A 24,387-nucleotide genomic window follows, 5' to 3' on the forward strand; every position below is an offset into this window, starting at 1 on the left:
TTGAAATGAATTGAAAAGAACTCACCTGCTTGTTTAGACGTCATTTGGGATGATTTAGTGTCAGGAGTGGAGGTATGAGGAGTTGAAAGTGTGACAGTTGTTGACTCCGAGGCTGAGGTTTCATTTGTTTGGCCTGTCAGCAGGTCAGCAGATGGATGGAAAAAATGAATCCAACATTATTTTATGGGAATGGACCATAATTGTTATAAAAAACATCAAACGAAATAAATCAAAACTGCTTTCTACACTTTTCAATGTGCTAAGCAGTTGACACCCAACTTTATTTATCCATGAAGTCAGAAAACACACACCAATTAGTTAAACTGCAGGAATGTCTTAAAGATATAAAGACCTGGATGACCTCTAACTTTTTGCCTGTAAATTCAGATAAAACTGAAGTTATTGTACTTGGACCTAAAAGTCTTAGAAATATGGTATCTAACCACATACTTACTCTGGATGGAATTACCGTGGACTCAAGTAACACTACGAGGAATATAGGAGTCATTTTTTGACTAGGATATCTTTCAATGCACATGTTAAACAAAATGTAAGACTGCTTTCTTCCATTTGAGCAATATCTTTAAAGTTAGAAATATCCTGTCTCAGAGTGACGCTGAAAAACTAGTTCATGCATTCATTACTTCCAGGCTGGACTACTGTAATTCTTTATTATCAGGATGTCCTAAAAACTCCCTGAAAAGCCTTCAGCTGATCCAAAATGCTGCAGCAAGAGTCCTGACAGGGACTAGAAAGAGAGAGCAGATTTCTCCTGTTTTGGCTTCCCTTTATTGGCTTCCTGTTAAATCCAGAATTCAAAATCCTGCTCCTCACATACAAGGTCTTAAATAATCAGGCCCCATCTTATCTTAATGACCTTGTAGTACCATATCACCCTATTAGAGCACTTCGCTCTCACTCTGCAGGCCTACTTGTTGTTCCTAGAGTATTTAAAAGTAGAATGGGAGGCAGAGCCTTCAGTTTTCAGGCCCCTCTTCTGTGGAACCAGCTTCCAGTTTGGATTCAGGAGACAGACACTATCTCTACTTTCAAGATTAGGCTTAAAACTTTCCTTTTTGCTAAACCACATAGTTAGGGCTGGACCAGGTGACCCTGAATCCTCCCTTAGTTATGCTGCAATAGGTGTAGGCTGCCGGGGATTCCCATGATGCATTAAATCATCTTCAGTCACATTTTCCACCCACCATGTCAGGGGTCGGCAACCCGCGGCTCCGGAGCCGCATGCGGCTCTTTAGTCTTTATTTTGCGGCTCCGGGTGGTTTGGGAAAATAGAAGAAGTATTTAGCTGATGTTACAATTCAATGTTGTCAGTGTTTTGTTTTATGCGTGACTCCTCCCACCAGAAGATGGCTGTGGGTTTTTTCCCCTTTCTCTTTGAGGAGTTGGACACCTGGGCGTGCCTGCTGAGTAGTTGGGTGGAGTCTCTTCCTGTCCTTGGATTGGATAATTGGCTAATCACCTCCAGTATTTATCTACCAGATGACAGCCACCTGGCCCCCACTCTACTAGCCTCCACCATCCAAAAAAGAGCATGTGTGTTTGAGTCGTTGTTTCATAGAGTGTCTGTGCCCAGTGATTTGCAAGTATAACCCTGTGTGTGTGTCTGGTGTTAGTATCTTAATTTTGTAAATAGCTGTAAATAGATTTGTAAAGTAGCAATTGTGTATTTTGTTCACCTTGTGTATATTGTTCACTGCAGCAGCCTAGTAGGCGTGAGAAGCCATTTTTGTTGATTAAGTTTTCTCCTGTTTTTCATGTAGAAAGTTAGGTAAGTGAATTGTCTTTTGTTTGGTTTTCAAACAAAGCGTAGGGACCATTAGGGAGTTTTGTTTGTTATTTTTGGCACTGCTCACTGCTGAAGCAAATAAATGGCTGCTTAGCAATTTAGAAGATACTATTGTTTGAGTTCTTGCTTTGGTGGAGCGGGAGTGGGCCAATTTCTTGTTGCGTTCAATACACGCCTAGACAAAGAATGTAACGCTGAAGTGTATTTTATTTGTGTTTAGTTCTTTTTTTTTTTTTTTTAACTTGTAGTTCTAAATTGGAAGATTATTGTGATTTTGAAATATAAAAATAAAATGATATCTTATTATTTTTTTCATCGCTCAAAATAAGCGTCACACTCGCGGAAGCCGGTGTACCCGCCGAAACGCCGTACATTTATCGAGACTTTCAACCCCAGGTAGGCCAATTATGGATCTTCGGATCCACATTATGTCAGCAGCTGTTCTCCACCGTGAACTATGTTAAAAACAAACACCGCTCCCGCCTCACAGATGACAGCTTACAGTCCTGCGTAAAGAAGAAAGCCCCAATTTGCAGACGCTGTGCGCAGAGGTTCGGGACCAGAAGTCTCATTGTAAACATATCACGGCAGACCCGACGATGTTTGCATGAACACGCTTTTCAGCATCTCTTTATTGACCACTTTTCACACACGGTTGCTGTACGCATACAGCCGGCTGTAGCGTCTCAGCTCACAGCCCGACAACACAACAGCAGAGAGAGCACAGGCTTTAAGGCGGCGAGGCGCGATTGCGGGTGCCGCTCAGGTGCGTCCGACTCCCCTGCAGCGGCACTGCAGACCACGCCCCGCCACACACATTAACAAGGTAAATAGATATTTAGGCAGAATTTTGCAATATCCTTTTTTTTTTTTTTTTTTTTTAACGGCATAGTGCTTTTTTTTCCAATTACTTTTTAAAAGTCAGGTCAAGGCTCCAAAAGCCCAAAGGTGATATAAGGGAGGCGGCTCATAACAGTTTTTGTTTGCTACATGGATCATTTTAGTTCAGCTGGGTGTCTTTCCTTTTGTTATATTTCCTTAAGAGTTCAAAATGTGTTAATTACATAAATAAAATGTAATTTTCTCTGTAGCACTTCATGGATTACATAAGCAACACACCTTAGTTGCTCTGTGGATTCTTTTAAAAAGCAGTTAAAAACCTTTCTGTTCAAACAAGCCTTTTGTTGATCTACGCATTTTATATTCTTTACATTATTTACATTTGATCTTTTACATTGTGTATAATGTCTATTGATTGTATTGTTTATTTTAATATTTGTGTACAGCGCTTTGTGACTGCCTGTCTGTGAAAAGCGCTTAATAAATAAACTTTACTTACTTACTTTAGTTGTCCGCACAAAGCACAAAAACAGTATATACAGTGTTATCTTCATTTTGGATTTCATAAAGTATTTGCGGCTTCCAGTGTTTTCTTTTGTGTGGAAACTGGGTCCAAGTGGCTCTTTGGGTGTTAAAGGTTGCTGACCCCTGCACTATGTGTTTGCACAACTCTCTGCAGTCACCCATTAGTTATTATTCATCTCAGCATGATTCTGCTTGAGGTTCTTCTGGTTAAGACGGAGTTTATCCTTCCCACTGTCGCCAAATCGTTTGTTCATAGGGGGGCCATATGATTGTTGGGGTTTTCACTGTTGTGTCTATCTTACAATTAAATTCATTACAATACAATAATCTTACATACAGTCGTTGTGATGTGTTGCTTTATAAGTAATATTGAATTGAACTGAATTGCAAAGAACTCACCTGTTTGTTTAGATTTTATTTGGGATGTTTCAGTATCAGGTGTTGAAAGTGTGACAGTTGAATCTGAGGCTGAGGTTTGAATTGTTTTGCATGACAGCAGGTCAGCAGATGTAGGAAAAAGTGAATCAAACATTATTTTATGGGAATGGACCATAATTGTTGTAAAAAACATAACACAAGAATTAAAATCAACACTGCTCATTTTAGACACGTACCCTGAGAGTTTTCCTCACTTTTCTTCCACTTCTGCGCGCAGATTGATACACATGTATTCCAGTCTTCTGTTTATGTGGGTTACAATTATAATGTATCATCGTTAAGTCATAGTTTGTAGACCAAAAGTAAATTTCTCAACTGAATTCATGCAATTAGATAGATTTTTTTGACATGAAGAACTCACCTGCTTCTTTAGATGTCATGTGGGATGGTTCAGGGTCAGAAGTGCACATATTAGGAGATGTGACAGCTGAATCTGAAGCTGAGGTTTGATTTGTGTGACCTGGCAGGAGGTCAGCAGATGCAGGAAAAAGTAAATCAAGTATTATTTTATTTGGCTGGTCAACTTCCGGCGCCCCCCGTGTGCGGCAGCCTGTTACAGCAGCTCTGCTCATTCTGAGTTTCTTTCTTTCTTATCTTTTTTCTTCTCGTAATTTTTATAACTAACGTATTAGTAATTAGACTCTGCAACCATGTTCTACCGTTTTGTGCTAGTTCTGGTTGTTTTTCTTAGTTTTTTTCTACTTTTTTCACCCGTGTCTGGTGACCCAGAGCAGGGATCCTTTGTTTACAGTAGAGATCAGCTGTTAGCGCTGCGTCCAGCAGCGGTACTGCCGGCGGACAGACTCGACATTCCCAGTGAACTGAGGAAGAAAAGACGGGGGTGTCGTGCTGGGAAGGAGCGCCGTCGCCCGAGAAGGAGACGTTATTGACCATCTCTTCCTTCTGTAATTATTGGAAACGTACGATCTCTGCTCAATAAGATGGATGAGCTAACGTCGCTAACCTGGTCACAGAGGGAGTACCGGCAATGTAGCATCATGATGCTAACGGAGTCGTGGCTAACACCGCTAACTCCGGACACGAGCGTGACACTACCGGGATTCCAGCTGCTGCGAGCGGACAGGACGAGAGAGAGCGGTAAGAGGAAAGGAGGGGGACTGGCAGTGTTTGTGAATGACAGATGGTGTAACCCTGGGCACATCACTGTGAAAGAACAACTCTGCAGCAGAGACATTGAGCTGTTAGCCGTTAGCATGCGTCCGTACTACCTGCCCCGGGAATTCTCGCATGTTATCGCGATAACAGCGTATGTCTCCCCCTCGGCCAATGCGGATGCAGCCTGTGACTCTCTCCACTCTGTGGTCAGCAGACTGCAAACACAATCTCCGAGAGCCCTCTTCATAATATCAGGGGACTTTAATCATGCCTCACTGGACTCCACACTGCCCACCTTCACCCAGTATGTGACCTGCCCAACCAGAGACAATAAAACACTGGACTTACTGTATGCCAATGCTGAAGAGGCATACAGTTCATCACCTCTCCCTCCCCTGGGCAGATCTGATCATAACCTGGTGCACCTTGTCCCTGTGTATGAGCCCTTAGTGCGCAGGGAGCCACCAGCCACCCGCACAGTGCAGAGATGGTCGGAGGAGAGCGAGGAGGCTCTTAAGGATTGTTTTGAGTCGACTGTGTGGGAGGTGATCTGTGACGACCACGGAGAGGACATCGACAGCCTTACTACATGCATTACTGACTATATTAATTTCTGTGTGGATAACACCGTACCTACCAGGACTGTACGGTGTTTCTCCAACAACAAACCTTGGATTACCCCAGAAATTAAAGCCGTCCTCAAGCAGAAGAGGAGGGCCTTCACATCCAGAGACAAAGAGGAGTTGAAAAGGGTGCAGAGAGAGCTGAGGGGACTGATAAGAAATGGGAAGGACAGCTACAGGCAGAAGATGGAGAACCAGCTTCAGCAAAATAACGTTGGTGAAGTCTGGAGAGGCCTCAGAACCATCTCAGGCCACAAACATCAGAACTCTCTGCCTGGGAGGGATGTGAGGTGGGCAAATGAACTGAATCATTTCTTCAACAGATTTGATTCAGCCATGAGGCAGTCTCCAACATCGGCTGCAGACTTACCCACCCCCACTGCTGCTGTTCCACCTCTGACACCTCAGACACTTCACACCTCCTCTATTCACCCTGCTCACCCCTCCCCACCCCCAACAACAGCATTCAATACACACTCAACACAAGGCTCCAGCCTGTCTCTCTCAACCACCCAGGTTAGGAGGGAACTGAGGAGGATTAAAGTCATGAAGGCAGCGGGCCCAGATGGCATCAGCTCGAGGGTCGTCAGGTCCTGCGCGGACCAACTGTGTGGGGTGATGGAGCACCTCTTCAACCTGAGCCTGAGGCTGGGAAGAGTCCCACAGCTCTGGAAAACTTCCTCTGTTGTTCCAGTGCCAAAGACTTCACGCCCCAAGGACCTCAACAGCTACAGGCCGGTGGCTCTGACATCCCACCTGATGAAGACCCTGGAGCGGCTGGTCCTGGCTCAGCTTCGGCGCCTTGTGAGCTCATCACTGGACCCAGTTCAGTTTGCCTACCAGCCTGGCATTGGAGCGGATGATGCCGTCATTCATCTCCTACATCGTTCCCTCGCTCACCTGGAGACCGCTGGGAGCACTGTGAGAATCACGTTCTTTGATTTCTCCATTGCCTTCAACACCATTCTTCCCTCGGTTCTGAAGGACAAGCTGGAGAACTCTGGAGTGGACCATCACCTCACTACCTGGATTTTGGACTACCTCACCGACCGACCACAGTATGTGAGGACTCAGGGCTGTGTGTCGGACAGGGTCGTCTGCAGTACGGGGGCCCCACAGGGAACGGTTCTGGCTCCGTTCCTCTTCACCATCTACACTGCAGACTTCTCCCACAACTCCACTCAGTGCTTCCTGCAGAAGTTCTCTGATGACTCTGCTATAGTCGGCCCCATCACTGATGGGGACGACAAGGAGTACAGAGGACTGACTCAAGACTTTGTGGACTGGTGCCAGCTGAACTACCTCCAGATCAATGCCAGTAAAACCAAGGAGCTGGTGGTAGACTTCCACAGGCACAAGCATCCTCCACTGCAACCACTGAACATCCAAGGTATGGACATCAAGGCTGTGGACAGCTACAGGTACCTTGGTGTTCATCTGAACAACAAACTGGACTGGACTCATAATTCAGACGCCCTCTACAGGAAAGGGCAGAGCAGGCTGTACCTGCTGCAGAGACTCAGGTCGTTTGGAGTGGAGGGCCCACTCCTGAAGACCTTCTATGACTCTGTGGTGGCCTCAGCCATCTTTTATGGTGTGGTCTGCTGGGGAGGCAGCATCTCTGCTGGGGACAGGAAGAGACTGAACAGGCTGATCCGAAGGGCCAGCTCTGTTCTAGGATGCCCTCTGGACCCAGTGGAGGTGGTGAGTGACAGGAGAATGGTGGCTAAGCTGTCATCCCTGTTGGACAACATCTCCCACCCCATGCATGAGACTGTGACAGCACTGAGCAGCTCCTTCAGTGGGAGACTGCGGCACCCACGGTGTGGGACGGAGAGATTTCACAGGTCTTTCCTCCCCACTGCTGTCAGACTCTACAATAAAGACTTTTGCAGCTGATCAAACACACAAACCCACACATGTGCAATAAGACTGCTATATGTGCAATTTTTCTTCTGACGAAGTTGTGTTTTTGTATTTTCCTACTCAGTTGTATATAGTATTTGTATTTCTATTTTATTCTATTGTATATATTATTCTATTCTATTTTATTCTATTGTACATAGTATTTTATTTTATTTTATTTTATTTTATTTTATTGCATTCCAGTGTTTTCTAATTTCTGCTACATAACTTTGCACTTTTGCTGTAACAAAACAAATTTCCCACCTGTGGGACTAATAAAGGCCATCTTATCTTATCTTATCTTATCTTAGTATTATCTTGGGAAAAAAAAGAATAACAAAAAGGTGACTGGTCTCTCCCTTAGAGATGGGGTGAGAAGTTTAGTCATCCAGAAGGGGCTCAAAGTAGAGCCACTACTTGTTCACTTTGAAAGGAACCGGTTGAGGTGGACTTCTCTGCTTAGGCTGCTGCCCCCACAACCTGGCCCTGGATAAGTGGAAGAAAAATGGATGGATGGATAGATGGAGGCAAGGCCTCTGTCTTCTAAGTCCCTGTTAGTAATAGTAATAATAGATTAAATGCCGTGTTGAGGCTGTCACTTTTAGCATCTACATGAGTGTTAAGATTACCCACAACAATTATTTTATTTGAGATGAGCACTACATCAGAAAGTCTGAGAATTCCGAAAAAAAACTGTGAAAGGCCCAGGTGGACGATAAATTATAACAAATAATTTTTTTGTGTTTAAGTTGTTTTTTGGGTTTTTTTAGTATGTTTTTTTGTTTTAGATAGAGTCTCTAAGGGGATGGGTTTTAGGGGGATAAAAGGGGAGAAGAAGCAGGGAGGACTGCAACTCTTCTTTTTTGTCCCAACTCTGGATAGTAAGATTTTGGGGCATTTAATACATTTGGTCAGAATTCTAGAAATGCGAGCTCCTCCATCCAACATGGGATTAATGACATCTCTCCTAACAAGACCAGGTTTCCCCCAGAAGGTTACCCGATTATCCATAAAGCCCAGAGGAGGGAAGTAGAATTTCATGGTACCTGTACTTCAGGAAGAGAAAAAGGTTATATATAGACGTAAGGACAGTTCAGTGGGATTTGATAAACTGCAAATGTAAAGCTTATTATCCATCCATCCATTTTCTTCTGCTTATCCAGGGCCGGGTCACGGGGGGAGCAGCCAAAGCAGAGAAGCCCAGACTTCCCTCTCTCCAGCCACCCCCTCCAGCTTGTTCGGGGGAACACCAAGGCCTCCTCCAGGTGGGACATGCCCAGAACACCTCACCCAGGAGGCGCCCAGGAGGCATCCTTGTCAGATGCTCGAACCACCTCAACTGGCTCCTTTTGATGTGGAGGAGCAGCGGCTCTACTCTGAGCCCCTCCCGAATGGCCAAACTTCTCACCCTATCTCTAAGGGAGAGGCCAGCCACCCATTGGAGGAAGCCCATTTCCACCGCTAAAGCTTATTATGTTTTGTTATATTGCGAAATGTGCTGTAAAACAAACTGAGGTAGACTAACTGTGATGTTTAAAGGCTGCATGAGAATCCTCTGCAGGATAGTGCAGGATACACAGGTTAGTTTGCTGCACTGTGATGGATTTAAAGTAAAGAACAGTGTGTGACTGGTGCACAGTGGCTGTGGTTAGATGGTCAGAGTTAGGTTACATCACGTGTAGCAGAGATTAATCTGAAGTTTAGCTGGTGATGCTGAGATTCACCTTCATATCAGCTGCATACTGTCCTGTATACAGACAGCATAAACAGTGTACTGTCAGTGTAGAGGATAGAAATCAGGCCGGACAAGTTATGAAACATCTGTTAAATTCAGGTGTGTAAATCCACAAAGAGCAGTAAACTTCAGCAGCAGCAGCAGCTCAGATCAGCTGATCACAGCCTGTACACACTTTCCTGTTTAGAGGCAAAATCACTCTCTACAGTTTTCCTTCTTTTTCTCTGCTGATGTTCTACTTAGCTGATTCAAGCTGAGTACATTTATTAGAATTAGAATACAGACTAACAGAAAGGTGTGTTCTCATATACTAATATTTTTTATTATTACATGAATATAGCACAAAGTTCAGTTAGCTTTCCGCCAGTCACGAGCTGTGAGAACATGGGTAATCTGCCCATTTGTTCCTTATGACCACACAGTTATTGACTGATTCTTATATATCGCTTTTCTACTCTCCTGGAGCACTCTATACAACATGCCACATTCACCCAAGCAAGCACTTTTTTTCTATGCCTTTAATTGCTTCCTAACATTCACATCATACCAGCTCTTATTTACATTGATAAAGTGGTACTCACACAGCTGACATGTGAAGAAGTGACTCTGACCTTAAACATTAGAAATGTGAGAAATTGTGCTGACAGAGGCAAGAAAGGCAAGAAAGGCAAGAAAGGGCCAAATCCTACACTCAGGTTCATCTACAGCGGCTGATTGAGCCACAAGTGATTTTACACACAGTGTCTGTTGTATGCAGACACTATCCAGGTGAAGTGGGTGGATCTTAGATAGAGCTGATCAACTAAAGATAAAGAGAAGAACTGCAGTAGCCGTGGTGAAATGATCCACTTACCAACCAGAATGAGCAGAAACAGACTCCACTGCATCTCGTGTCAGATGAAAGATTATTAGCAGCTCTTCTTTGCTGCACACGTCAAAGGAAGACGGACATAGGATCAGTGAAATATGCAAACCATCGTCAAACAACGCTCATTTCTTCCCTCAGAAATTTATTGTAAAGATGATATAGGCTTTCGTGGCTCAAGAGTTGGGAGGTCGCCTTGTAATCGGAAGGTTGCCGGTTCGAGCCCCGGCTTGGACAGTCTCGGTCGTTGTGTCCTTGGGCAAGACACTTCACCCGTTGCCTACTGGTGGTGGTCAGAGGGCCCGGTGGCGCCAGTGTCCGGCAGCCTCGCCTCTGTCAGTGCGTCCCAGGGTGGCTGTGGCTACAATGTAGCTTGCCATCACCAGTGTGTGAATGACTGGATATGTAAAGCGCTTTGGGGTCCTTAGGGACTAGAAAAGCGCTATATAAATACAGGCCATTTACCATATAGACGAAACAGGAAAGACTTAACGTGATGTGAAAGAAGTCAACACGAGCAATGATGTTACAGCAGTTATTACAGTGTTTTTATGCCATCAGAGAAGTGACAGAGCTCTCAGGAATATAAAGATATTCCTTTGAAAGTTTGGGCTCAGTCTGACTCTTTTAGGTCTGTTTGTGTGTGAAACCTTTAGCCGCAGGCAGTCACAAATTTTAACCTGTTTTCTGGATAACATTTATCCCAGATCAACACAGTGGATACATTTACATGAGAGTTCAGCTCAAATATTTGGTTCTGTATATTTGATCAGCAACATATTGACTGATAAAGTGTGATACTGACGCCAGCTAACCCCAGAAAACAACAAACAAACATTTGTACATATGACAGTAATATCAGTCAAATGAATTATTTTGTTCTTGATCATCTGCTGACAGTCCTACACAGGGTTAGCTGTATCTGAGTTGAGAATAGTTCAGATATTAAAACATGCAGTGAAACAAAAATAGTGAGAAACTCCACCTCTGCAGCTCCACCAACATGAAATCTCATAACAGAGCTCACACTCACGTCTTTTCTCGTCAATGCGTCCCCTCGATGTGTTCAGAAAGACTGCCGTGAAAATGAACACAGATATTTAATTTGCACCAGCCAGGATTTGAATATTAAAATTAAAGCGATATCTGTCTCTGATGGAACATTAAATACAACTCTGTGGAAACTTTGTGCAACTAACTGACACAATTTGCATAATGCAACAGGAACAAGGAAAGAAAACATGAAAATATATCTTTCCATGAATGAAGGGATTTTAGCGTTTTGTAGTTAGACTGGAGATGCAAATTAATAACTTATTGCTGCCACCTTAAAGGCCTGTGGTACGTATCCCATTAATAGAGACAGATTGATCGTACTTAAGATTGAACCACTGAGTATTGGTAGGACTACTTTAAGCAGTGTTGTAAATCACCAAAGTGCCCCTTAGAGTGTTATTGAAAACTGCAGAGGTGCAGAGCACCGACGCTTCACATTAAGAGGTTCTGGGCTTGTACCTGTTAGTCAGCTGAGGTCATGTGACATATGTTTGCGCTCCTCCAGTATTTCCATCCCCATTATTCCACAGTTGAACTTCTAATTGTTATCATTATGTTCCATACGCTGCTGCTGTACATACCTCTATCCACGGACCAATCACAGGCAACAAATGTGTGAGCTAATGTGTCAGGTGAACCAAAAGATGGATACAGACCAGTATATCATCGTCAGGGGCCTTTCTTCATGGAGTCCTTCGTTTCTTTAAAAGACTTGAGCAGTTACTGTATTCCAGAAGAGCGTTTTCACCAAAGGGCAGGACTTTGGTGGCCAATTTTGATGTGTTGCCATGAAGCACAAAATTGCTGTAACATCAACGTCAAATCCATTCCAAAGGTCAGATGCTCAGCAAGAGTCGACCAACAAACAGACAGCGTAAAACACAACTGTAGATTTAAAGTGTGCAGATGTGCAGGGGTCTCATCATCATTGCTTACAGCTTTAATTTTTAAGTGCTCACGGACACCTACTTGTGTCCATTTGACCCCTGACCTCACCATCTATAAAACTGCATCCAGACCACTGCCCAGAGATCCTTCTGAGACTGCAGGGATGGATTGCACTTGACTGGGAGGCACAGAAATAAGAAAAAACTCATAATCAGCCCAAAGCAATTCACAAATCTTCAGCTTCGTTGCCTGCTGTGTGATCGTCAAAGTCATTAGTAAACTTCAAGACTTTTAGAAATGCTATGAAATCCTGAGACAAAGCAACAGAACACAGTGAGCTTCACCTCAAGAATGACAGTCCAGTAAAAGTCAGAATCGTCTCTGCAGAGAGAAAGTGTCACATGACCTCAGAGAGACTGGAGCGATGAGAGAGAAACATGCGGGCGACTGCACGTAAGCAAGAGAAAAGACTTTGAAACAAGCAGCAGAAAAAAAGCTTGCCTGCTTCTGATTTATAAAACATCGTCATCTGCAAGCCGCTCAGCGACAGTTTGACATATCAAAGAAAGCTACTGGGTCGACCCGCTGGCTGGAAAGAACCAACAGAGGGTGAGAGTCCAAGCAACACGACAAACATGCATTTATGTAACATGCTGGCAGTTTTGTAGCTGCTATCATTCACACAGAAGCTCCTGCTGCTTTGTCTGAAAACAGGAACTCCTCACTCTCTGTTCACACCTTTCAAAGTCACTGCACTGCTCAGCTTCCTCCTATGCTTTAGATTTATTTCTACATTTTTTCTGTTTTAGATGGAAAAGTTCAGTTTCACTTCCTCACAGCTGCTATTCAGTCCATCCTTACCTCACCTGTAACCACTGCACTGCGCCCTCTACATCACAGGAGCGAGCCGAGCTTCAGCATAGAGCAGGTGATCAGCTGCAGTCTCCTGCAGGCTGATCGAAGTTCACATTCAGGTTTTACTGCAGCCTCCTTCCCACAGGATATACCCGAAACACTGATGCGTCCAGGAGGCCTCCTGAACCACTACGACTGGGGGAGTAGCAGCTCTACTCTGAGATGCTTTTGAATCCGAATGTTAAATATTACTATTAATAAAATTAAAATCAAAGGAGAAACACACACACATGGCTGGATATTGCTGATAAATCTAGTCTTCATGTCTTTATCCTGTCTTCCTTCTCTCACCCCAACCAATCACAGCAGATGGCCCCGCCCCTCCCTGAGCCTGGTTCTGCCGGAGGTTTCTTCCTGTTAAAAGGGAGTTTTTCCTCCCCACTGTCACCAAAGTGCTTGCTCATAGGGGGTCATATGATTGTTGGGTTTTTCTCTGTATCTACTGTACAATATAAAGCGCCTTGAGGTGACTGCTGTTGTGATCTGGCGCTGTGTAAATGAAACTGAACTGAATTGAATGCACTCTCAGCTATTAGGAGTGATTTAAAACTACAGATGATTTGAATTAGAGCTCCTTTACTATCTCTTAGTTCCACACATTACTTCGTAAGTTTGTGGAAACATATTCAAACCAAGGCAAACATGCTACAGGTGGAAGCAGTGAGAACTGTATCTGGGCGTTATTAACAAATAAAAATATATTGATGGTGCTGTTCACAGGTTGTTGTCTTTGGTGTCTCAGGGCTGAGGAGATGCTGCTTGTTACTTTCACTCTAACTCTGGGGTCAGACTTGGGCAGTAAAAAGTGTTTGGTAGGTTCAAATACACCCATCACAACACTGACCAAAGAGCTTCATGTGCTGCAGACAACATGGTTCACACCTGAGACACAGCAGCATCTTCAGATGAGCATCAGCACTTTGGACTGAAGCAGACTGGAGGAAATGTTGTGCTTGTGCAAACTAAAGCTGCTGCATTTATTTCAGCCTGCAGAGCCACAATGAGATAAGCTGAAATGATCCTTTAATGAAGTTTCACTTTACACTGTGTATGTCAAAGTGTCAGCAGCTAAAATACAAATGCTACAAAGATTTTTGTCTTTTTTAAACACATTAATTTTGTAAAGACAGAGAAAAACAAACCAGATCAACATGAGAGTCCTCTCTCTCCTCAGCACACCCGTACTCTGTTTTTCACACTGCTGGCAGGTTGGTGTTCAAAGCGTCGTGGGCAGAGGCAGGCACACAGTCTGAGGAAGAGTCAGAGTGTCAGGGATAGAGGCGCTGTCAGCCGGCTGCTCTGACATGTCGGCCGAGCTGCCTGCTGAGAAAAGAAAGCAGAAACCTGCAGCACAGTCGACGCCTTTCTCTGCCACAGCGATCAAATCCACAAGTCACGATGACTTTCTAAAAGTCCACTCGAGCGGCTTCATCCCTTCAGATTTATGAGCTAGTCAAGAAGCACTCGGACCCGACCCTGAGTGATCGGGTTTAGTTGGGTTGGACTAAAATGAGGGCTCATTTCTAATCATCTGAAGTGAAAAACATAAACAATTAAACTAAAATCTACTCTTCCCTGGATTCCCACCATCTCCTGTCCTCGTTTGAATCACAGCTGCAACTCTGAAAGCAAAGTACAGAAATATTTTATCCTGCAGAGAACTGTTTTATAATTCAGATTATTTTTGAAGAACAGCACGGTGTGTTTGAAAATGGCCTTCTAGGTTTTCGCTCTCTCTCAGACGTGGATGCACAGCTCGGAGACTCAGATGTAACATCAATTCTAACAGATTAAGTTGTGTTCAGGATTTATTTCTCCTGGGATGCTTTGTGGCTCATTTATATGAGAAGGTTTTGAGCCACTGCTCAGAAACTGTGAGCCGGCTGCTGCTCTCAGGTAAGTTTGCAGCAAAGCTCGTCTACATGGAAAAGGGGTTTACAGTGGATTACAGTAAAAGCAGAAATGAGGAAACCTAAGATTTTGTTAGCTGAATTCTCATGGCTGAAATTTTGTTATTTGATCTTACACTTCGGCAGTTCTTTTTATTGTTTTCTCTTTTGAAGCTGCTACCTGACGAGGAAAAAGATCAGTGTTTGGGTAACACTTTATACGACCCGTGAATAAGGCACAAGTAGCCTGTACCTGTAATTTTGTGTATCAAGTCAGGTTTTTGCAGTAAACAATGAAAGAAGTACCCTGTAGTCAGTGTTGGGAAGGTTACTTTTAAAATGTATTCCACTACAGATTACAGATTACATGCCCCAAAATGTATTTTGTAATTTATTCCTATGTATTCTGAATACTTTGGATTACATAATATATTATCATGCTTTTTATAACTACATGAATGTACTATTGCTGTGTGATTTATTACTATTACTTAAGGTTGCTCGCCTTCAGTAATAGTAATAACTTTGCTAACGCCAGCTAACAATGTTAGCTGGCGTTAGCTGAGGTTAGTTCATAAACTCTAGGCCAGGGGTCTGCAACCTTTAACACCCAAAGAGCCACTTGGACCCGGTTTCCACACAAAAGAAAACACTGGGAGCCGCAAATACTTTTTGAAATCTAAAATGAAGATAACACTGTATATATTGTTTTTTGTGCTTTGTGTGAACAACTAAAGTAAGTAAAGTTTATTTATTAAGCGCTTTTCACAGACAGGCAGTCACAAAGTGCTGTACACAAATATTAAAATAAACAATACAATCAATAGACATTATACACAATGTAAAAGATCAAATGTAAATAATGTAAAGAATATAAAATGCGTAGATCAACAAAAGGCTTGTTTGAACAGAAAGGTTTTTAACTGCTTTTTAAAAGAATCCACAGAGAAACTAAGGTGTGCTGCTTATGAAATCCATGAAGTGCTACAGAGAAAATTACATTTTATTTATGTAATTAACACATTTTGAACTCTTAAAGAAATATAACAAAAGGAAAGACACCCAGCTGAACTAAAATGATCCATGTAGCAAACAAAGACTGTTATGAGCCGCGACCCTTATATCACCTTTGGGCTGTTGGAGCCTTGACCTGACTTTTAAAAAGTAACTGGAAAAAAAGCACTATGCCGTTAAAAAAAAAAAAGATATTTGCAAAATTCTGCCTAAATATCTATTTTACCCTGTTAATGTGTGTGGCGGGGCGTGGTCTGCAGTGTCGCTGCAGGGGAGTCGGACGCACCTGAGCGGCACCCGCAATCGCGCCTCGCCGCCTTAAAGCCTGTGCTCTCTCTGCTGTTGTGTTGTCGGGCTGTGAGCTGAGACGCTACAGCCGGCTGTATGCGTACAGCAACCGTGTGTGAAAAGTGGTCAATAAAGAGATGCTGAAAAGCGCGTTCATGCAAACATCGTCGGGTCTGCCGTGATATGTTTACAATGAGACTTCTGGTCCCGAACCTCTGCGCACAGCGTCTGCAAATCGGGGCTTTCATCTTTACGCAGGACTGTAAGCTGTCATCTGTGAGGCGGGAGCGGTGTTTGTTTTTAACATAGTTCACGGTGGAGAACAGCTGCTGACATAATGTGGATCCGAAGATCCACAATTGGCCTACTTGGGGTTGAAAGTCTCGATAAATGCACGGCGTTTCGGCGGGTACACCGGCTTCTGCGAGTGTGACTCTTATTTTGAGCGATGAAAAAAATAATAAGATATAATTTTATTTTTATATTTCAAAATCACAATAATCTTCCAATTTAGAACCACAAGTTAAAAAAAAAGAAGAAAGAACTAAACACAAATAAAATACACTTCAGCTAAATACTTCTATTTTCCCAAACCACCCAGAGCCGCAAAATAAGGACTAAAGAGCCGCATGCGGCTCCGGAGCCGCGGGTTGCCGACCCCTGAACTAAGGTATAAGTATCCTGTACTCATTTGCAATTCGTGAGCAACACGTCGGGTTTTTACAGAAAACAATGAACAACGTACCCTGTATGTGTTATATACTGAATAAGGTTCAAAGACCCTGTACTTACATGCAATTTGCAGGAAGGCAAAGGGTACATAAGATGTAAGATGGGGAATTATACAGGATACTTGCAGCTTATTTGCATGTCGTGTTATAAAGTGTTACCAGAGTGTCATGGGTTGCCAGGGCAAGCCGTGTGAGAATGATTTAGGAAGCGGCAGCGGCAGCTCTGGTGCAAGTGAGTTTAATAAACAAAAGTAGATACAAACAGAAATGACGAGGGTGAACATGAAACTCAGAAAACCTAAACTGGGCAAAACTAACCAAACTAACCGTAAACAGCAATGCAGGGAGGCACAGGGAAATACACGGGATGACGGACGGAGAGACGCAGACGAACCAGCAACTACTAAGACAGAAGACATGACTTAAATACACTCGGAGAAACACAGGGAGATTACACACAGGTGGGAGTGATTAACGTGACGAGACAAGGGAGGCAAACTGAAAGCACTCACATAAGACGCAGACCTTCACAATAAAACAGGAACTTACACATGCACGTTATTATATTTCCACTGTAGTGTCAGTACACTATTAGAGCTTATGTCGAGTCAGACTACACACACGATAGTTTGTTTACAAGTTGACTTCTTCTTTATTGCTTAACACAGACGTAACACACACACATGACTGGGCGTGGCGCCCCCGACTGGCGATGGCTTGCATAGCACACAATAACTCTTGGTCCATACATAACATCTCCTCCCCACTAAGCTATGCGACCGTGGCACCACCCACAGAAACATTTCCCATAACCAAAGTAGTACCTTTTTTTTTATTACAACATTCATGAAAACTGGAACTAATGTTTCTTTCTGTATGAATTTCTTTGTATTTGAGAACAATATCTCTGAACACCAACATTCTCACTGAACTACTTAATACGCTCACCCATCACGATAACGAACGGGTGGCTTAGTGACTCTCACTGGGTAACGTCTTACAGACTCTGTAACCTGCGTACAGTCAGTCGATGATGGTTTAAGAGACTGGAGTGTTTCTGGAGGTGAGGTGGTCCCCAGAACCTGTTCAACAGTCTCTTCCTGCAGAGATGTACAAGGGTGAAGCATGGTGTCACTACCACTCTGGGCTGGTGACATCTGAGAGCTTGTCGGAGGATCCACTGTGACCTGCTGAGATACTGACTCGGGTCGCGTCAGCATCTGATCTACATGACGTTTCCACACTCCTTGGGCTCCCACATTCACCTTGTATGACACTGGCCCAGTCTTCTCCAGTACGACACCGTGCGTCCACTTGTCCTCTCCTTTCCTATAATCACGCACCAGGACAGGTTCGCCCAGAGTGAACCGTCTGTCCCTGGAGTGTTGCTGTCGGCATTGTTGTTGAGCATCTTGTGACCGACGCACTGCTCCGGCCACACTGGGCTTCAGAAAATCCAGTCGAGAGCGCAGCTTGCGTCCAATGAACAATATGGCTGGCGTTTCTCTAGTTGTTGCATGGGGAGTGTTGCGATATGTCACAAGGAACGTGTCAAGGCGTTGTTGCACAGGTGCTGTACCCCTGGAAGCTTTCAGTGCATGCTTGAATGTCTGCACAAAACGCTCAGCCAAACCATTAGTGGCAGGATGGTACGGCGCGGAGCGGATGTGTTTAACTCCATTAGCTTTCAGGAACACCCTGAATTCCTCAGAACAGAACTGCGGTCCGTTATCACTCACCAGGACGTGAGGAATGCCATGGCGACCAAAAAGACCCCGCAGCACTTGTATGGTTTTACCAGCTGTGGTGCTATCCATAATATGCACTTCAGGCCACTTGGAATGTGCATCTACCACCACCAGGTACATGTGACCTTCAAATGGACCTGCAAAATCCACATGGATCCGTTCCCACGGACAGGAAGGCCACAGCCAAGGGTGCAAAGGTGCTAACCCAGGCTCTTTTTGCACACGCTAACAAGAGTGGCAGGCTTTAGCTTGAAGCTCAATTTGAGAATCAATCCCAGGCCACCAAACATAGCTGCGAGCTAAGCTCTTCATCCTCACCATCCCTGGATGTGCAGTGTGGAGCTCTTTCAGGACATGAGAGCGCAGTTTAGGTGGCACAACCACCCTCACGCCCCACATGAGGCATCCCTGCTGTATTGTGAGTTCATGTCTGCGCATCAGATAGGGTGACAGCTCTCGATCTGTGTCCTTTGCTGCTGGAAAGCGTCCAGTTGTTACCATTTCCAGGACACGAGACAATGTGACATCAGACAAGGTGTCACGTCTGATCTCAGCAACACTGACTGGTAATGTGTCCAGTTGAGATGCGTAGAATACCTCCACCGCTCCCTGTTTCTCTTTCTGTGCAAGGGGCAGCGGTAAACGTGACAGTCCGTCCGCATTGGCGTGATGTGCCCCCTTCCGATACTGCAAGGTGTAATTATGTGCTGACAGAAGGAGCGCCCAACGCTGCATTCGTGCAGCTGCCATTGATGGTGTACCTTTCACTGGACTCAGAATGGAGGTCAGTGGCCGATGATCAGTGAGCAAGGTGAACTTGTTACCATGGAGATACTGGTGAAACTTGCGCACCCCAAAAACAATTGCCAACGCCTCCCTCTCAATCTGAGCATAGTTTCGTTCTGCTTTACTGAGAGTTCGTGAAGCATAAGCAATTGGCCGTTCTTGGCCATCAGGCATGACATGTGAGAGCACGGCTCCAACTCCATATGGTGAAGCATCACATGCCAAACGGAGAGGCAGTTCAGGATTGTAGTGGGTGAGTATTTCTGGTGAGGCCAGACGTTCTTTAGCTTTCTGGAAAGCTGACTCACAGGTTGGTGTCCACTGCCATTTCTTCTCTTTACTGAGTAGCTCATTCAGCGGCTTCAGGACCGTAGCTAAATCAGGTATGAAACGTCCATAATAGTTAAGCATTCCCAGAAAGGAACGCAACTGGCTGACATCAGCTGGTGCTGGAGCTTCCATAACGGCACGCACCTTTTCTGGTGATTTGTGTAACCATGCCGCATCAATTATGTGGCCCAGGTATTCCACTGATTCCTGGAAAAACAGGCACTTCTCCTGTTTGAGATGCAGGCCATAGTCCTCCAGCCTGCTCAACACTGCCTCAAGGGTTCTCAGGTGTGTCTGTTTGTCAGGACCACTGACGAGGATGTCATCCAGATAACAATGGGTGTATGGCAGGCCGAGAAGCACTTGATCCATAGCCTTCTGAAACAATGCAGGTGACGACGCCACTCCAAAAGGTAAGCGATTGAAACGGAACAACCCTTTTTGAGTTGAAATAGTCAGCAGCTTCTTAGACTCCTCTTCTACCTCCATCTGTAGGTAGGCATTTGCTAAGTCTAGCTTACTGAAATGCTGTCCTCCTGCTAGAGAAGCAAACAGGTCCTCAATGCGTGGAAGTGGGTACTTATCCACACAGAGCGAATTGAGAGTGGCCTTGAAATTGCCACACAGTCTCACTGAGCCATCCTTCTTGTTGACCGGGACCACGGGCGTAGCCCAATCACTATGCTCCACTGGTGTGATCAGTCAGGCGTTTCAGTTCCGCCTCCACCCGAGGGCGGAGAGCATAAGGCACGTTACGTGGTGGACAGAATTTGGGGACACAATCAGGCCTAAGAGTCAATCTGGCTTTAATTCCCTTCATTGTGCCCAGCTCCTTAGAGAAAACGGCTGAGTGTTTCTTTAACACAGCCTCCAGATTGTCATTTCCACTCTGCTCTCTGGCATGAATCATCTTTAAGTCTTTCCAGTTCAGCTTGATAACTCTCAGCCACTCCCTACCAAACAGTGGTGGAGCCTCCACCTTTACCACGTACAAGGGTAGTGTAGCACGCTGCTTATTCAGCTCAACTTGCACCTTTATGACCCCTTCTGGTGCCAGCGGCTCCCCAGTGTATGTTTTCAGCATAATGTCAGTGGGTTGCAGCGGCAACTGACTCAGCATACTTTTGTACTGTTCCCATGGGATCAAAGACACAGCTGCCCCTGTATCCAGCTCCATCTCCATTTTCTTCCCATTAACTACAGGCATCAGGGAGATACGTGAATATTTCTCTTTTCGAGACAAAGAATACAGCTCCAACTCACTATCAGTGTCAGGTCTGGTTCCTTCACTTCCACTTTCCTCTGCAGCAACATGATGAATTCTCCTCTTTTTGTCCTTTGCTCTGTTTGTAACTGCTTTGCCTTTCAGGTCAGGTTTTCCCTCTTTCGCTTTCCTGTTCCAATCTTGGCTGCTTCTGGTTCTACCTTTACACATGCGTTTCGTGTGGCCCTTCCTCCCACACTGGTGACAGTCAAGGTCCTTGTACCAGCAGTCATCATCAGTATGATTCATTTTCCCACAGCGGCGGCACTTATCACCTTTTTGTGACAGCACCGCATTCACTTTAAGGGAACCACTTAACTGCTGCACTTCACGTGTTGCTGTCTCTGCCGACACGGCATAATCAACTGCTTTGCGAAACGTGAGATCCTTTTCAGTCAAAAGACGCTTCTGCACAGTTTCACACTTTAATCCACACACAAATCTGTCGCGTAGAGCATCTTCCAGATACACACCAAACTCGCAATGTTCTGTCTTTTCAGCACCGCCACATACTGTGCCACCGTTTCTTCTTCCCCCTGATTCCTCTTGTGGAACCGGAACCTCTCAGCTATTACCAGCGGTTTGGGAGCAAAATGAGCTTGCAAAACACCCACAATATTGTCATACTGCATTGTCCCAGGCTTGCTTGGAGCCACCAGATTACGCAGAAGACCGTACGTCTTGGGACCCATCACACTCAGCAGTACCGGAACTCGTTTCTCAGGCTGAATGTCATTAGCAAGGATGTAATGCTCAAAACGTTCAATATACGTTGCCCATTGCTCACCAGCATCATCAAAGGGGTCCATCTGCCCAATCATTCCAGCAATGATGTATCCGCTGTCCACAGCCAACACTGTCGTTTCTGACTCGTCGGAGAAAAAGCAGCTAGCAGCTAGCTCCGATGCTAATTCGCCACGCGATCGTCCGTTTTCCGTCCAAACTCGGCCACGCAGTCAGTACATGCTCAGTAGACGGCCAAGTCTTCTAGACGTCACAACTCGTCGCCAATTTATATTATATTTCCACTGTAGTGTCAGTACACTATTAGAGCTTATGCCGAGTCAGACTACACACACCATAGTTTGTTTACAAGTTGACTTCTTCTTTATTGCTTAACACAGACGTAACACACGCACATGACTGGCGTGGCGCCCCCTACTGGCGATGGCTTGCATAGCACACAATAACTCTTGGTCCATACATAACACACGTAATGACACAGACTCAGAGACGCGGACTAACACAGAGACCCTAGTACACTAAAGGGGATACACAAGCAGGGGTGACACTAAACAGAGGGAACACAACTAAACCCTGGTAAACCAAAACACAGTCATAATACATGAAACTATCAAAAGTAAAAGTACAACAACCAAAAACACTGTCACTGAGCCAGGACCATGACACAGGGTTTGTATGAAACTACAACAAGCAGGTTCTCCACTAACTGCAGCGTTTAGGGTTTGATTCTGGCTGCGTCTAAGCCCAAGGACACTTTGAAAGGACACTGAACCACCATGTGGGAACAATTAGGATAAATCTAGCAGAACGCTGCTGCAGGATTGCTCTCCCCCCACTTCAGGACACCTACACCAGGAGATGCCGGACTACAGCAACGCAGATACTGAAGGACCCGTCCCATCCTGGCAACAAACTGTTCCAACTTCTACAATCTGGTAGAAGGTTCCGCATCATCCGGGCAAGGACAGAGAGACTCAAGAAGAGCTTTTATCCTCAAGCCATCCGGGCCCTAAACCACCCCCCCCCCCCCACACACACACACACACACACGCCATCTCACATCATCTATAATTGACTGAGACTCTCCTCCAGACACTCAATTCCTTTAACTTCCTTTAACTTTAAATATGTTTATATTGTCCATTCTGTAAAATAGTCAGATGTCTATTCATATTAATGTACAGAATTCACCTGCTGCTGCTTCTACTGCACATTCACCCAATGTATATACTATATATATATTTATAATGTTATCCCTCTACCCCCCCCCCCCCATGTTTTTGCACATGTGGAGGATCGTGTCAGGATACATTTCACTGTGTGTTATACTTGTATAACTATGCATGTGACAAATAAAGAACCTTGAACCTTGAACCTCTATAATAATCAACACTTGAATAAGGTATGAAATGGAAATTGTGGACAGGAATTCGATAACGTCACATCTACATCCTATTTTAAAGAAATGAAATGTGATACGTTTCAATAATTATATTAAATGTGCCAATCTTAGATTCATTTATATTTGTGTTCATCTTTTCCTAAAATCATAGTTTCCTTTGTAAAAGCTGCACTGCTAACACCAGTCCTGTCCTTCTTTCTGATTGGTCAAATGCTGCCAGCACCGCCCCTTTCGTGTGAACTAGCTAGCAGCCAGGTGGGTAAACTCTGGGATAACCAGCTTCATGTGACTGCTGATGTTAGGATAAGATGAGCCAGACCAGGCAAAGATGTCCTGGATAAGTCGAGCTTGTTTCAGAGTGCAGGGCGGAGCTCTGAGGCGGCCTTAGGTCAGTGTGTTTGTTTCTGCACAAAATTAAATGAATTAAAGATAAGTTCAGATAAGTTCAGACGCCCCTTCAGGATTTGATTTTTTTATGTGTCAGTTTCTTTTCAGTGTGGTTAGTTTTTGTTCCACACCTCTTTCCCTCTTTCTGTTGTTTTTCCAAATATCTTTTTTGTTTTTTCAGTTTCTGAATCTTTAATTGTGTTTTGCATTTAGTTGTTTGAAGCATATTTATGTTTTGTTGTTTATGTTCAAGTTTTTTAATTTTAGTTTTATTCACTGCTTCTGTTTGTTTTGCATTTTTCAGATGTTTAGTTTTGATTCCCAGTGCGGTTTTTAAAAGTGTGTGTTGTGTGTTTTTGTCAGTTTCCACTTGTGACGTGATCCAAAATCCGGATTTGATCCAGCATTGCCCAGCTGTTAGTCTGTGTCCTTTTCCACTCGGTGCTGGTAAACGAGCAGGTCTGATGCTTAACGAGGTTCACATCAGAGAGCTGAACTACTCTCTGTAACTCCAACCTACGTTTCTGTTTCACACACACTCCACTGATGTGCTTCAGCTCTCACATCTGTAATCATGTGTGTAAATGTTTAAGTATCCAAACAGCGTCCCACTCTGTCCTTCGTGTGATGCGTATGGCACCTCCCTCTTTTATGTCTGATTGTTAGACGAACGAAGACTAAGGGTCAGGTCCCCAAAGACGAGCTAATCTTACCCGTGTGATTGTTAGGTCTTTACCTTCCAGTACAAACCTGTAGGCGCTCTCCATTTACTGTCCTGGAAGTTATCGAGAACCAGAGGGGCTTGTTTTTTAACTCTACCGTGATTGGACCGTTATCTTCTGTGCTCGCTGTGAGTGGGTCAGTCCTTCATTCCCACGCTCAACTCTGGTGACTATTCCCAGAATTCCTGCAGTGACTTCTGTGTTCATGACACGGACTAAAAGAAACACGCAAACAGCAGTAATGGTGGGCTGCATGCAGACTGGACAACATAATTTCACCCGTTTCACACACATGAGCACACTCTGTGTCTTTCTGTTCCCTTCCTCAGCCGAGTGGGGAAAATGACTGTGTACCTCCCAGCAGGGTGC

General features: G+C 44.5%; 1 pseudogene; it reads right to left on the reverse strand.

Annotated features, from left to right (window-relative positions):
- Positions 1 to 16,867: 16,867 nt before the first annotated feature.
- LOC109201207 (uncharacterized protein K02A2.6-like) lies at positions 16,868 to 21,243 on the reverse strand (annotated as a pseudogene).
- Between the last annotated feature and the right edge of the window lie 3,144 nt (positions 21,244 to 24,387).

Source organism: Oreochromis niloticus, linkage group LG5 (genome assembly GCF_001858045.2).
Source record: "Oreochromis niloticus isolate F11D_XX linkage group LG5, O_niloticus_UMD_NMBU, whole genome shotgun sequence".
In the NCBI taxonomy this organism is placed as follows: domain Eukaryota; kingdom Metazoa; phylum Chordata; class Actinopteri; order Cichliformes; family Cichlidae; genus Oreochromis; species Oreochromis niloticus.